The 11,034-nt window shown below is 39.2% G+C and overlaps 1 pseudogene; it reads left to right on the top strand.

The window, feature by feature from the left end:
• LOC123241660 overlaps nucleotides 1–4,982 on the top strand; it is a 74,019-nt pseudogene extending 69,037 nt beyond the window's left edge.
• The last annotated feature ends 6,052 nt before the right edge of the window (nucleotides 4,983–11,034 follow it).

Here is an 11,034-nt window from a genome sequence, read left to right as displayed (position 1 = left end):
ATTCCTATACTTTTCAGTGTTTTCAATAGGAATGGATGCTGTATTTTGTCAAAGGCTTTTTCAGCATCTATTGAGATGATCATGTGATTTTTGTTTGTTAGACTATTGATATGGTCCATTATGTGGATGGTTTTCCTAATGTTGAACCATCCTTGCATTCCTGGTATAAATCCCACCTGGTCATGGTGGATGACCTTCATAATTACTTGCTGGAGTCTCTTTGCTAATATTCTATTTAAGATTTTTGCATCTATGTTCATTAGGGAGATTGGTCTATAGTTTTCTTTCTCTGTTTTTGGTCTACCTGGCTTTGGAATCAGTACCATATTTGTGTCATAAAATGAATTTGGTAGGACTCCTTCTTTGCTTATCATATCAAATAATTTGTATAGTATTGGGATTAGTTGCTCTTTGAATGTCTGATAGAATTTACTTGTGAATCCATCAGGCCCTGGCGATTTTTTCTTAGGGAGTTCTTTAATGGCTTGTTCAATTTCTATTTCTGATATGGGATTATTTAGGTATTCTATTTCTTCTGCTGTTAATCTAGGCAGTTTATATTTTTGTAAATATTCATCCATATCTCCTAAATTGTTATATTTGTTGCCATATAATTGGGCGAAATAGTTCTTAATGATTGCCTTAATTTCCCCTTCATTAGAGGTGAGGTCTCCCTTTTCATCTCTAATACTGTCAATTTGGTTTTCTTCTTTCCTTTTTCTTATTAGATTGACTAGTACTTTGTCTATTTTATTTGTTTTTTCAAAATACCAGCTTCTAGTCTAATTTATTAATTCAATAGTTCTTTTACTTTCGATTTTATTAATTTCTCCCTTCATTTTTAGTATTTCTAATTTAGTTTTCATCTGGGGGTTTTTTATTTGTTCGCTTTCTAATTTTTTGAGTTGCACGCCCAATTCATTAATCTCTGCCCTCCTTAATTTGTTAATACATGCACTCAAGGATATAAATTTCCCCCTGAGTACTGCCTTGGCTGCATCCCACAGAGTTTGGTAGGATGTCTCATCATTGTCATTCTCTTCAATGAAATTGTTGATTGTTTCTATGATTTCTTCTTTGACAATTTGGTTTTGAAGAATCATATTGTTTAATTTCCAATTGGTTTTTGACTTGCCTGTCCAGGTGCCCTTACTGATTATTATTTTTATCGCATTATGATCTGAGAAGGTTACATTTATTATATATGCTCTTTTGCATTTGTTTGCCATGATTCTATGCCCTATTACATGGTCAATCTTTGTAAATGTACCATGTGCAGCTGAAAAGAAGGTGTATTCCTTTTTGTCCCTATTTATTTTTCTCCACATATCAATTAGATCTAATTTTTCTAGGACTTCATTCATCTCTCTTACCTCTTTCTTATTTATTTTTTGGTTTGATTTATCTAGATCTGAAAGAGGAATATTTAGATCTCCCACTATTATGGTTTTCCTATCTATTTCCTTCTTGAGCTCTGCCAGTTTCTCCTTTATGAATCTGGATGCTATACCACTTGGTGCATATATATTGAGCAGTGTTATTTCCTCATTGTTTATACTGCCTTTAATCAGGATGTAATGACCTTCCCTGTCTTTTTTAATCATATCTATTTTTACTTTGGCTTTGTCAGAAATCATAATAGCCACTCCTGCCTTCTTTTTCTCATTTGATGCCCAAAAGATTTTGCTCATACCCTTAACCTTGAACTTGTGTGTGTCTACCCGCCTCATATGTGTTTCTTGTAGACAACCTATGGTAGGATTTTGGTTTCTGAACCACTCTGCTATTTGCTTCCGTTTTATGAGTGAGTTCATCCCGTTCACATTCAGAGTTACAATTGTTAGTTGTGTATTCACTGACATTTTTTGTATCCTCCCCTAGACCCACTCCTTCTTATTGCACTATTTTCTTTTACACCAGTGGTTTGCTTTCAGCCAGTATCCCTTATCCCCTCCCTTGATTGACTTCCCTTTCTGTCCCCTCCCTTGTTGTTCCCTTCTTTTTGTTTTTTTAAAGACCGAATGAATTCCCTCCCCCTTCTTCTTCCCTCCCTTTTTGGCCTCCCCACTCCCCTGCTCCCTTTGGTTTATCCCTTCTGACTTTCTCAGTAGGGTTAGATGGAGTTTTTTATCCAGATGGATAATAAAGCTACTCTTCCTTCTCCGGGTTGATTACACTGAGAGTAAGGTTTGATTATTACCTCTTAATGCTCTCTTCTTCTCCTTCTTATGGTAGTATTTATCCCCTCCCCTTCCCATCCCCTCTTTGTGTGTAATAGAATATCTTATTTTTCTTATTTACTCGGATTTTTCTTGGTGTCCCCTACTATTCCTCCCCTCTTTCCCACCCCCCATGTCATCTTAGACCATTTAGTATCCTGTCCTCTCCCTATGAATTATTCTTCTGGTTGCTATAATAGTGAATATTATAATAGTGTATAGAGTTCACTACAGAGAATTATACATAGCATTTCTCCACCTAGTAATACAGATAATTAGATCTTATTTATGCCCTTAAAGAGTCAGGCTTAAAAGACTATGAGTTTTCTTTCTTTTCCCTCTGTTTCTTATTTACCTTTTCATCTTTCTCTTGATATCTGTGGTTGAGTGTCAAACTTTCCAATTAGTCCCGGTCTCTTTTGTGCAAAAACTTGGAATTCTTCAATTTTGTTGAATGCCCATACTTTCCCCTGAAAGTATATGGTTAGTTTCGCTGGGTAGTTGATTCGTGGCTGAAGACCCAGCTCTCTTGCCTTTCTGAATATTGTATTCCAAGCCTTGCGTTCTTTTAGTGTTGAGGCTGCCAGATCCTGTGTGATCCTTATTGGTGCTCCTTGATATTTGAATTGTCTCTTTCTGGCTTCTTATAAGATTTTTTCTTTGACTCGAAAGCTCTTCAATTTCGCTATTATATTTCTGGGTGTTGACTTTTCTGGGTCCAGTGTAGAGGGTGTTCTATGGATCCTTTCAATGTCTATATTGCCCTCTTGTTGTAGAACTTCAGGGCAATTTTGCTGAATAATTTCTTTGAGTATGGAGTCCAAGTTTTTATTATTTTCTGCTTTTTTTTTTTTTTTTTTTTTTTTTTTTTTTTTTTTTTTTTTTTTTTCTTGGTCTGTCACTCTCTCATTGAGATATTTCATGTTTCCTTCTATTTTATCAGTCTTTTGACTTTGTTTTATTTGTTCTTGTTGTCTTGAGAGATCATTGGTTTCTAAATGTTCGATTCTAGCCTTTAAGGACTGGTTTTCGGCTCTAATGTTTTGGTTTTCCTTTTCAATCTGGTCATTTTTGGTCTTCAGTTGTCTTGTCTCACTTTCCAATTGCGAAATTCTGCCTTTTAAACTGTTATTTTCTTGCCAGATTTCTTCCATCTTCCTCAGCATTTCATTTTTAAACTCTTCCATAACTTGTGACCAGCTTTCATTTTTTTGGGGAGGTTTGGATTTTTGTTTTCCCTCCTCTGTTGTCTGGATTTTCTCTTTGTAGAAGTTGTCGAGTGTTCCAGAGTTTCTCTTGATGGTCTTTTTCTTCTGGACTTCCTTATTGCTGGCCATTGTTAGCCCCGCCCCTTTTCCGCTTTGTCTTTGCACTCCGGGTCTGCCTGGGCCTTGCAAGCTTGGGGGGGGGGGCCTCCGGTCTCCTTGTCCTCGGGGTCAGGCCTCCTGGTAGTTCCCGGTCTGCCCCTCTGCCCGAGGTTCCTTCAGCAGTCTTTGGGGCTGCTTCCACAGCCACGCTCAGGTCTGCACCGGGTCCTCACTGGAGGTCCAAGCCTGGGCTGGAGATCGTTATTCAAGCCTAGGGCACTGCCTCTGCCTGCACTGATGCTCTTAGGGCCCTGCTTTCACCCCCCGCAGAAGGTAGTGAAAGTCCGTGGGCTGGAGATCTTTATTTGCACCTGAGGCGATGCCTTCAGAGCTTGGGAAAGGCCGCGTTTTAGGGGCCTTTGTCCAGGCCCGAGGCGGTGCCTTCACCCACGTGGGCACTCAGGGAAAGTCCCAGCCACCTGGGGTCCCTCGTCTTGCAGCGCACAGGTACGGGCTCAGGGGCTGCCAGTTATTATCTGGTTGCCCCAGTCCTGTTTACCGGCTTGTGCGGTGTGGGGGGTGGGGGAGGGGCTTCTTCCTCTCGAGTTTTATTGAGAGCTGTTTCACCCCTTTAAAGTGTGGAAATGCCCCGATTCTGTGTACCTTCAATGCTGCGCCCTGTTGTGGTGTTCCTTCGTTCCTCTGGACTCGTTTTTATTTCCCCTTGAGGGGTCCTGTGTGGTTCGGTCAGGAGAGATCGAGCAGCTGCTCCTTACTCTGCCGCCATCTTAACAGGAAGTCTCTGAGAAGATTTTTAAGAAGAGTCAGTCAGGGTGTGAAAGTGACAAAGCAATGCTGGACCAATTATAGAATTATCCTCTTGAAGCTAAAATTTCACATTCGGCAAAAGCAGTAGTCCACCTAAGGCAAGACAACTACCAGAAGATTTGATATCAACAGATGAGAACATTTCCAAGTGCAGTTTGTTGCTGATGCAGAAGGAAAACTGAGACAACAAGAAGACAGAAAAGGGGTCAACAGCTTTCAGAGATTTGGTATATAGCACCACATTTACTCATCTGGACTAGAATACTCACAAACATCAGGATTTGTTTGATGAAAATTATGGGGAAGTTCAGACGCCACTAAGTGAAAAATGACCTTTACCAGTAGGATAATTTCTCCATCTCTAAGAAGGCAGCATTTAACTTCCTAAAAATAAAGAACAAGCAAAGTTTAGAGAGATAGGATTCTTGGCTTAGTAAGAACGCAGATGAAATTCTGTTTTACACTAATAATAACAACCTAAAGCACTTCTATGATGCACTAAAGATTATTTATGAAGCTGTTCACCATATACCTCAGGTTGCAGTCACCTTTCTCCAAACTTACAACTGAAGAAGTTTTGAATGCCATTGTGGTAGTTGGTGCTAATTCCATTCCAGGAGAGTTATAAGTTAGATCTATTGATCATATCAAAGCTGATTGAAATCTTCTGGGTTACATGACAAAAGGAAGTTATTCCCCAGGAGATCAATCCTCTGTAATCCTTCTCTATTAAGGAAAAGGAAATGGGTTGCCTTGTAACAATCTTGGAGGGGGGAAGGGAATGTCTCTCTCTTAGTAACTGCCAGAAATATTCTTACAAGAGTCCTATTTAATAGATAGATCCTTCACTTGGAAGATGATCATCTACCTGAGAGCCAGTGTGGCTTCAGAAAAGGTAGATATGGTGGTGTTGCTGAACCACTCCAGGAAAAATGCCAGGATCAGAACAGAGCTCTCTACATAACATTTGTTGATCTAAGAACTTTGACACTATCAGTCCTGAGGGTTTATAAAAGCTTATGGTAAAATCTGGTTGCTTAGAGAAGTTTATCATTATTGTACAACAGATCTGTGATGGCATGCTTGTATGAGTTCTGGATAATGAGTGATTCTCTTGCACTTTCCCAGTCATTAATGAAGTAAAGGCGGGCTATGTGCTTGTTCGCATGCTTTTTAGCATCAATGTTGTCAGATGCCTTTGATAAGGATAAAAACAACATCAAGGTCAGCTATTGCACTGACAAATTAATTAACTTGAGAAGACTACAAACCAAGACTAAAGTAAAGGGAGAGCTAGTACATGACTTTTTGGCACTCAGTGTAGCCTCTGAGACTGAGATGCAACAGAATATGGATTAATTCTCTGCTGCTTAGGTTGATTTTGACCTAAAAATTAACATGAAGAAAACAGAGGTTCTCTACAAGCCAGTACCACATGGAACTATCTGTTTCGGCAAACGGAGAAATTTTGAATGCTGTGAATAAGTTTAGTTATCCTGACAGTATGTTTTCCGAAGATGTACACATAGATTATGAGGTTGAAGAATGCATTGATAGAACTAGCTCAGTTTGGGGAGGCTCCAAAGAAAAGTGTTGGAAAGAAGTTGCCTACCAAACTGAGGTCTACAGAGCCTGACCTCATTGTTGTATGCTTGTGAAACCTGGACAGTATACCAGTACCATTTTGGGAAATTTAGTTCTTACAGTAATATTCATTAAATTTGATGATCATTGGGAGAGGTAGTAATCTTACTGCTTCTTCAAAATCAAGTGGTACATAAGCAGTTTTAACAATTTCCAAAAATGGTGGATTGAGGCAAAATAGAATCATTAATGCTATTTTAATGTAATAATTAGCCAAAGACTCTCTAGAAACTGTAAAAAAGATGTTTTCCAATGATTCTATTGCCTCAGCTTTATTACCATTTTTTTCTAATTATTTTAGTCATTTCAAAGGTTAGTGTGACTGGGCAATGGATGAATACTGTGTTTCTCTCTGGCAAAAAAAAAGAATAAAAATCACTTCTAGTGATATGAATCAACAATTAATCTCAAAATAATCATCAGAAGTGATCCAGATCAGCTAAAATCTCTAGATAAAACTGAGGAAACATAGAATGAAGTTGTTCTGATAGCAAGTGAGATAATGAATTGTACATGAATTGGTTAAAGACTATTTTTTAGTGACCTGCCTAAAATCTGGCTTTATCCTAATTAGTCAGATATTTTTAGAGTTTAAATGAAAGGATCAAAGTCTTTTTCTTCATTCAAACTTTTACTGAAGTATAACCAAGAATTGGAATATTCCCAAATCACTTCAGATGGAGGTACTAGCTTCTGAGAGCAAACATTTGACATCTCACTACCAGCTAGGATTGGTCGTGCAGCCAGTACAAACTATCTTTAAAAATTGCAAAACTGGAACACTTTCTTTCCCTTAAAATCCAGAGGTGAAGATTTTGCTCACCCATAGCATGGGTATAATGAACTGACTGATGGGTGGAAAGGTTGTCTTTCTCACATTCTGAGGCCCAAAGAAATAGACTGGGAGTTGTTTTAGACTATTTTGTTTGTCCTTTTCAATTTTAGGCACAGGTGGTGGAATTCCCCCCTAGACTTGAACTTAAGCAATGGAGACTTCAGAATCAGGATTCCAGGCCAGATGTTGTTGTTCCCAGCAGGGAAACACTGAGAAGCCATGATCTAGGACTAAAGCCCAAATGGGATTTTTGCACTTGGAACTTGGTGAAACTATGCTATATATAGTAACCAAGCTAAACTGTGAACCTCATCTTCCTTTTCTCCCCAGGACTAACATGGTATATGGAGGGAATCATAATCCCCAGGTACTGGAGCAGTGATGTATGTACATTTGTTCTTGCTCTAACTTTGAAGTAAATATTCCTTAAAAGTGACTAGATAGAACAGGGACCTCTTAAAGGTGAGAGAACATGGTTGGTGGGGTTCGAAACAAATAAGAGACCAGATACCTCCCAAATCCCTTTAAGAATATAAGAGAACTTGGGTGAGGGGTGAAATATAACATAGTTGGCCTCTATGCATTAGGTCCAGGGAGATCACAGCTATGAAAGAATTACTTTTTATTAGGAGAAGAGAGGAGAGAGAGAGAGAGAGAGAGAGAGAGAGAGAGAGAGAGAGAGAGATGCAATCTGGTTAAAGTTACATGCTAGTCTCAATTTGAAATGCATACAGGCTATTTAATGTTCTTTCCTCCTCCTCCCCTTCTGGATTCTAGTGTATTGTAGAACCAGTTTAACAACAAAACGCTTAGTGAAACACGGCCAGGAACCTTGTTTCAGATTTACTTTGGGTACAAATGACTTTCATAAAGATGAGATTAAAACAGTCCATTGTAATACACAATACTATGATTGGAGCAAATTTTATATAGTTTTAAAAAATGAAATAAATAAAACAGGAATCAAGCTAGATAATTAAGTAGAAAGACTTTATTTTATCAAAATATAAAATGACAAACTATGCAAATGAAATTGAAATCATATTATGACATTCACATATAGCAAAGAAAAACTGAACAAAGCACTTCATTCAGATATAGTTCTTTAATAGTAAGACAGCTTAGGCCAGTGATGGTGGACCTTTTAGAGATGGAGTGCTAGGCTCTGCTGCCACCCCCCAAATTGAGTGCTATGCCTGCCCCCTCCAGAGACCATGTGTCATGCCCCTACCCACCCCCACATGCTGGATATGCCCACCCCCACCCCCTTATCCTACACAGGGGAGGGAGAAAGCTCTCCCATTGGGCTACGGGATGGAGAAGCAAGTGAAGTGAGGAATGTCCTCAGTGAGTGTAGAGAGGGGGAAGGGAGTGGCCTGAGCACTCTGCTCTCCTCCAGCTCTGCCACCTGTGAGGCACCCAGCTTACCCTTGTGCACTCCCATTGGGATGCTGGGCAGAGAGGCAGAGAATGTGAAAAAATGCTGTTAGGCACAGAGGAACAGCTCTGCCTGAGTCTCTCTGTCTTTCTAGCAAGAGGGATGGGGCAGGAAGGCCATGTGCCCACAGAGAGTGCTCTGAGTGCCATCTTTGACCACTGTACCATAGGTTCACCATCACTGACTTAGGCTAAGTCAGCATCGAAAAGTATATCATTTGAACCAGTTTTCCTGGTTAAAATGAACAGATTTCTCATTAAAACATTTTATTACTATGCAATGAAGTAGCCAAAGTATTCTATTATCTTTATGTGAAAATTTTAGCATGATGCCTTTGACATAATTAGCATTCAATAAATGTTTTTTGAAGGAATGAAAACCTTGTAATATTTAGAATTTAGATATTATATAGATATATATTTTAAGGTGTGGTCACCAGGAATCAATAATACAGATTGATTCCATAATTAAAATAGACCCAAGTCAGGATGAGTTTTATGCTAGTTTATTTACAATTAGGAAGGTAGAAGGAAAGGAAATATAGAGAGGGAGAGGCTAGTCCAGGCCTGCAGAGGCCTGGATGGAGAGAGGATTAGAAAGGCTAATTAAAGTAGATTACACACCACAAGGCCTTAGCAATCAAGAGGCAAGAGGCCTACTTAAGATAGAGATTCTGGAAATGCCTAGGTAGACAAAGGAAGTCAGCCTAACTTACCCACGTGACAATTCAGAGGAGAAGCTGCCTGAGGTCTCAGCTGAGATCCTTTAGCACCAAGTTCAAAGTGGGAACTGCCTCAACAGGAAGTAACCATCATACTTGAAGAGATCGTGTCTCTCATCACTTCCCGTGGGTCCACCTCTAATTCAAGTGGACAAATGGCAGCCTCTACACTGATTTGGACTGCCCAAAGGGCAGTCCCTTATTCTTGATTTGTTACTTATTGTCACGTGTGGGTAACTCATCTCCCCTCCCCACTAAGGGAGGTGGGGATGACATTATCTCTGGTGGCTAGAGTTTTAACTATGAATGGGCTTGAGCTAATTCCATTTACACAAAACCTAGATTAACACATAATGATTAATGGACTATAGGGAATTTAAAGGGAAGCAACATGACAGAGGGTCAGCCTTAAAATTATGAAGAACTAAGCAAGTTCTGTCACAGACTGGTTCTCTGATCAGAGAAAAATCATTTAATCTTTCAGTGCTTCAGGGAATTCCTTAAAAGTAAACATGTTGCATGAGTTACTAATTTGCAGTGTGATGCAGTGTAGTGGTCTTGATCTAAAAACATTTTAAAAAATCCCAGCTCTGAAACTTATGCATGTGACCTTGGGAAAATCACTTAACCTCTCATTTGTCTCCTCTAAAAAAATAATTGGAATGTATTAGAGGACTTCTGAGTTCCCTTCCTGTGATCTGCATTAATGTGAGAAAGATTCTTTCTCAAGGACTTTCTTACTCCAATGAAAAAACTGGTCAGAACTCCCCAAAAGTCGAATCTTTTTGTAAAATTACTATAAATCAACCAGAAAGCAATTATTAAGCATTTAGTATATGTCCAGGCCCTCGGTTCTTATGCTAAGAACACAAAGGCAAAAGTCAAAACAATCTTTGACCTCAAGTTGCTTATGAAGCAAGATGACAGAATATAGAACAAAAATCCTGGCCTAAGGGACTTTAAAAAGAAATGTTGCCAGCCAACTGTGGATGAATATTAACTGTTAGGGACTGTGGAAAGGTGATGATATGCTAGATATCCCCCAAACTCTCCCCTGAGACTTAGAGATAACCTATTCTAGTAAGAGCTAGAAAGAATCATCTCTAGGCTCTTTTACTCAACAATATAGATGGCCATCAGGAGTCCAATAGAGATCCCTCAAGAGTCCAAAGAGATCCTAAGATAAACAAGACAGGAAGGTTGAGAATAAAGCACAGAGAGCAGATCATCAACTGCTTCTAGATATCTGGAAGGATCCAGTATTTCCTTGTGGCAGAATCTCAGCCCAGCCCAGCCAGAGTCTTCCCTAGGGCCCATGTCTATAGGCAGGGGAAAGTGATTTCTGAGCATTCTGGGATGGTCTGGCACAATACTCCATAACTGAGCCAAAAGAGACTGAGCCCAGTCCAACAAAGTCAGAACCCACGTGTGTAGAGATTGGGTGATAGAGGCAAAGTCCTGTGTAGAAAAAGTGGCCTTAGCCCAGCTACAGAGAGGAAAGATAGGAAAACCCTAGGCAAATTTTAACTGAAACATTTTCTGAACTATGGTGGCAGCTCAAAAGAGTAGTTTCTAGACCCATCACCAGGCACAGTCTGTTTCAAGGAGAGGTCCCAGAACCCTATGACAAAAATAAGCCGGACAGAACTCAGTAGCAAAAAGGCCTGGAATCCCTTGAATGAGGAATTTAATTAAGCCTAATTTGGGTCCAGTTAAGCATTGCACACACCATTCAACTGTACAGCTTGACCAAAGTGCAAGCTCCTAACTTTATGAATAAATCAAGGAAAACTATGAACACTCTCAAGAATATGTTGGTTTAAGAGACACTGTTAAAGAATAAAACTACCCTACATAAATTCAGATAAAGAATCAAAGTAAAAAAATATCCTAGCCACAAGAACTACAGAATGTTTGGAAAAAATGAAATAAGAGATACAGAATAAAAAAACTAGGGAGGAAATTTTTAGGAAGAAAAATTGAGACCTTTGTAACGATTAAAAAAGATAAAGGCTGATATTATGAGGAAAAGCAATATTTTA

Source organism: Gracilinanus agilis, chromosome 3 (genome assembly GCF_016433145.1).
Source record: "Gracilinanus agilis isolate LMUSP501 chromosome 3, AgileGrace, whole genome shotgun sequence".
NCBI lineage: Eukaryota > Metazoa > Chordata > Mammalia > Didelphimorphia > Didelphidae > Gracilinanus > Gracilinanus agilis.
The sequence above is the reverse complement of the archived record's forward strand: the minus strand, read 5'-3'. Positions and strand labels throughout refer to the sequence as shown.